The 5,289-nt window shown below is 38.4% G+C and overlaps 1 pseudogene; it reads left to right on the top strand.

Annotated features, from left to right (window-relative positions):
• The first annotated feature begins 1,451 nt into the window (after window positions 1-1,451).
• Window positions 1,452-2,449, top strand: LOC102261929 (annotated as a pseudogene).
• The last annotated feature ends 2,840 nt before the right edge of the window (window positions 2,450-5,289 follow it).

Here is a 5,289-nt window from a genome sequence, read left to right as displayed (position 1 = left end):
AGTAAAGGGTTATCAAAATGCATGGTTTAAGGGAGGCAGTATTTGAAACACGTAGCCTCTAGAAGAGAAAAAAAAAGTCAATAAAGGAGAGAAACTCCACTTGGCGCTTAGGTGGTATAAAGGAAAAATAAAGCTAAAGAGGGAACTATAGGGTCCTACAGGTTAGAGGAGAATCATTAAACCAGAGAACACACAGCTCTTCAACCCCCCACCAACACAAACAAAGAAATCTGCTTAAAGTGTCTGTACTTCGTTATGTTGAGAGAAAGACATCAGCAAATGTTTGCTGGGTCATCTTTAAGAATAGGACACAGAGAAGAGATTGATCAAAGCCTTACTGGATTCCTTTCTCTCATATCTAGTTCGTATAAAATTATAGTTATCTCTGATAGCTTCCTTCCTGGAACAGGTCCTCTATCTAAGTTATTTTAGGCAGTTAGGGGGAAGGTCCAAGTTTTTTCCTCGAGTCCTACATTTCTTAAAAATAACCAGCTTAAAATAATCAGTATTTTTTTAAAAAGCATATTTTGGGGTGGAAAACTCTGTTTTTCCTCACCACAAAGAAATGAACAACAGGAAAATCAGCAAATCCACATAGAACTATTCTAAAACAATCAGAAAATAAACTGTCACACATATGAGAAAATTTCACACATCTGAGGCAAAGTTCCTATAGGAAAAACAACCATAAAGCAGAAGAGAACTGTAAAAATTAAATATAATCCAATATACATTTGAGGATATGAAAAACCACCTTGTAAGAAATTAATTTTAAAAACTAAGAAAGGAAATAGTAAAAAAAAAAAAGGAAGATATAAAAAGAGTTGATTTGTTTAGGAAAGTATTTTAAATAGACAAAAATATCTTAGAAATAAAGTATACCCAAGGAAAAATAGATTCAAGTGAAATTTAATAAGGGGTATTAAAGAAAGACAAGAAAACAACCAAGATAAGCAAAGGAGATAAAAATTAAAATGGATCAGAGAGCAAGTAGTAAAAATGAATGACAAAAAAAGTAAGAATAATATTCATGGCAGCAGAGGCTACTCACTGCAGTGATTTAAACCCATTCACAACTTTATTACAGCCTGTGGAAAACCTTGAGCTAAAGGTACCCAGCTGGAATATGCCAGGATTTCTATCCCACAGATCTTGTGAGATTTAAAGAGAAATGTTTGTGTTTTGCTCTGAGGCGGAGAGGTCACAGACATGGTGGCCATAAGGGGCAGAGGAAATATTTGAAGAAACCATGACTGAGAATTTTCTGAAAAATAATGACATACATCAAATCAGAGCTCGAAGAAGTGGCTAGAACCCCATGCAGAATAAATACCATGTACACAGACACATCCTACGCCCCTGTACACATCATTCCACACTGCGGAAAATCTGAGAGAAAAATAGTGACAACAGCCAGAGGAGAAAGACACATTACATAAAGAGGAACAGAGATGGGAAAACTGACAACCCGGCCTGCGAGTCTGATGTTTGCATCTGTAAGTGTGCACGCAGCCAAAAAAGATAAATAAAAAAAGCAGGTAGGCCCTATTCGGTTTGGCTCAGTGGATAGAGAGATGGCCTGCAGACTGAAGGGTCCTGGATTTGATTCCAGTCAAGGGCACATGCCTGGGTTGTGGGCTCGATCCCCAGTGGGGGACGTGCAGGATTCTCTCTCATCATTGATGTTTCTATCTCTCTCCCTCTTCCTTCCTCTCTGAAATCAGTAAAAATGTATTTTTGAAAAAAGCAGCTAGGGAAACCAGAGCAGCTCCCCATGTATATTTCACCACCTCTCCTGTCTAAATATCATGAAGAGCAGCCTGGTAATTTACAAATAGGTTCTGCCTCCATCAGCACCAGAAATGGTCATTACATTGTCTGGCGCAAGGATATTTAGATCTTTGTGAAGAATGAGATAATGGATATAGTCCAATTTGGAAAAGGTAGATGAATATGTTTACCTGAATAAGCCACCATGAGATTTCTTCTGAAAATTGGAGTGATTAGAGTTTCAGGATTGGCAGGCCTGGTTTCAGCAAGACAAGGTTCTAGATTGAAGAAAATTGTTTATCCATTGGGACTGCCCACTTCAAGAGCCACTGTTTGTTACCCAGTTCAGTCCATAATAATTGCCAAGGTCACCAGGAAAGGGCCAGCAGATTTACAAAACAGTTAAATCACTGTGGACAAAAAAAATAATAAAAACTAAGACCAAAGGTCGAATTTCAATGGACTAAAAAGGTAGAAAGCTCTGATGAAATAGAAATCCCTGCAAAAACAGCTAATGAGCTGAAAACACCCAGCAGCTTTGCCAACAGAAGTTGGATCTGAAACTAAGACCAAATCAGAATCTACCCCAGGGGCTACACGATTTACGCATGACCTGAAGCTCATGGGTCATGGGCAGTCCCTTGCCGAAGATGTGGATATACACAGCGCTAGAAACTGAGATAGTCTACGTGGAGACCATGAGATGTGTGAAGTTCCAAATAATGATAAAAAAAATCATGTAACGGGTAATGGTGATACATAAAGCATAACTTAAAACAAGGTTACCCCTTACATCTTCTAATGGACAGTTTGACCAACCACATAGCCAACTAAAACACACACAGCAAATACAATCCAAGCAATATTAAAAGATTGGTGAACAGGCAGAGATAGTAGTATTATGATGCATTTGATGACATCTAAGAGTGTTAATAAAAATAGAATAAATATGTGAACAGTTATGAGAGTAAGATTTAAAAAATGGATGTGTATATATAAATACTCATACACACATATATCTGCTTTAGTTTTTTCTAATTAATGTCAGCTAAATTAGAATGGTCTGTGGAAGGATGTGTTCCCTATCCTCTTTTTCTGTTTCCCAGAGCTGGAATAAAATATCTATATTTTGTGACAAAAGAAAATGTTTGTGGTTTTACGCCACTGGTTTGTGGGTTTATTTGCTACATAGCAATATGTAGTGGGTACAGATTATTTTTTTTACTTGGAAATCTGGTACTGCCATAATAAATAACTAAAGTATGGGCATGGCATTGAAACTGGGCAACAAACTTTGAGAAGAGTGTTAGTGTTTAAAATCCCTTAACACACTATAAAATGTTGGGCTTTGAAGAAGATGCTAGCGAGAGCTCCAGAGAAAGAGGAAAAAAATGTATTAGAAACTTGAAGAAAGGAGATTCTTGTGATGAAGTGGCAGAATCTAGCTGTTTTGTCTGAAGATATGTTGAAAGTAGAAAATGTGCCCAATGAACTGGATGATCTAAGGCTATTTCTAAGCAACATTTTGAAGATGCCACTTGGTTGCTTCTTACTGTTTATAATACAGTCATAGTTGCATAACGACATTTTATTAAATGAAGACTGCATATATGAACATAGTCGCATCCTATCTAATAAAAGACAAAAAGGGTAATTGACCGTACCTTCGCTACGCTTCCCATTGGCTAATCAGGGCGATATGCAAATTAACCGCCAACAAAGATGGTGGTTAATTTGCATACGTAAGCTCCAAGTGGTGGAGCGAAGCCAAACGGCCCCGAAGCCGGCCGAGCAGCGAGGCCTCATGGCCCCGAGATCAGCGGAGCCTCGAGGCCTCCCGCCCCGGGATCAGTGGAGCTGCGAGGCCTGATGGCTGGGGTGGGGGGGGGGGCCTCTGGCCAGAGCCCAGCCAGAGCGAAGGCCTGGGGCCAGCAGCCAAGGGAAGGGAAGGCCTATTGCACGAATCTCTTTGTGCAACAGGCCTCTAGTAAGGTTATAAAGGAGCTGAAAAATTTCTAATTCTTAATGTCATTGTAGTCATCCTCAAGTCATAGCGCAATGCATTACACAAATACCATCCATCATGTTACAGTTGCCTTCAGGGTACAGTACAATAACACACTCTAGAGGTTTGTAGTCTAAGATCTGCAGGGGAACATAATTTGTCAACCCCAACTATGTCTATTTGGCATAGGATTATTTTAGGCTGGTTAATTTTAAGAAAGAGCAAACATGAGAGAAGTTCTGAAAACCAAGTAGAAGTGAGTTACCCTTTGTGAAAGACATTTATGTGGATAAAGTAAATCTCCATTTGTAAGGGTCTCTCCTTGGCTATACCAGGAAGAGGAGAAGGACCATCTTTCTAGAAACTCTTATTAATGCAGAAGACAAAACTTAATTCAGCATAACAACCTTACCCTTGTTTACACCGCTTTTCCTGGTCACCTCCTGTAACTGACTCTCCGTATTCCCAGCATTTTTTAAAGTGTTAAGCTGAAGATGGTATTTAAGGCAGTGGCTTCAGCCATTTTTATAAGTTACTCAGTTTTCCTGGATCTCTCCCATGTATACAGGAGGAATACATGCTATTCAACTTTTGTTTGTTTGTTTCCTGTTAATCTTTTATTACATGGATGTCTCAGCCAAGAACCCAGAAAGGTAGAGGGAAAATTATTTTTCCTCCCATACAGAACAATAAGCTGTACATATAGCCTAGGTGTGTACTAGACTAGATGATCTAAGTTTCTGTAAATACTCTCTATGATACTTGCAGAATGATGAAATCATCTGTTAAGAAACGTCTAAACCTGTAAAGAATTTTATGAGTTTATTTCAGCCAAATAGACAACATGCCTAGAAGCAAGATCTCAACAGACTGAGAAAAATGCTTCCCATAATGGCAATTTGTAGTTTCTTTTATGCATTTGGAGTTAAGGAGGGAACATAAGGAAGCTTACATGAACGTAGGAGAAAGCAAGACAGGGGAATTTCTATGATTAGATTACAGAAGAGTTAATAAGATTACATGCTCTCTTGAGGGTGGTTATGCTATGCTTCCCAGGGATCAGACAAAGACACCTTTTAAAGGTATGTTAACCTAGATGCACAAAAACAATGGGCAGGGTTTGCTTAAGGTCCATATGAAGTTTTTATAGTCCTGCGATGTTTCTTTTGGTTAGATTTATTACTGAGTCCCTTTTTTGTTCACATCGCAACACATTTCTCAGAACGTATTCCCATCATTAAGCAGCACATGGATATAAAATGTGAGAAGAGAGAGATAAATTGAGGGAAAGATGGTTTAAAAAAAGAGGTAGGACTTAGGGCTTTAAAAATTCTCAGCCCCTCCAAAGGGGCATACAATGTTAAAATCTAAAAATGCCTCTCGATCAAAGGTCATATCCAGAGCATACCCCCCCAAAAAACATTGTCTAAAAATGAAGTCAAAGTTATGACTGCAAACTTCTTTGTTAATTTTTAAAAAATATCAAAGGTTTTGTTTAGATCTTTAGAGTTATA

The sequence above is a fragment of the Myotis brandtii genome, unplaced genomic scaffold, assembly GCF_000412655.1.
Source record: "Myotis brandtii unplaced genomic scaffold, ASM41265v1 scaffold657, whole genome shotgun sequence".
NCBI classification, from domain to species: domain Eukaryota; kingdom Metazoa; phylum Chordata; class Mammalia; order Chiroptera; family Vespertilionidae; genus Myotis; species Myotis brandtii.
Note: the sequence above shows the minus strand (reverse complement) of the source record. Positions and strands in the feature narration are given on the sequence as shown.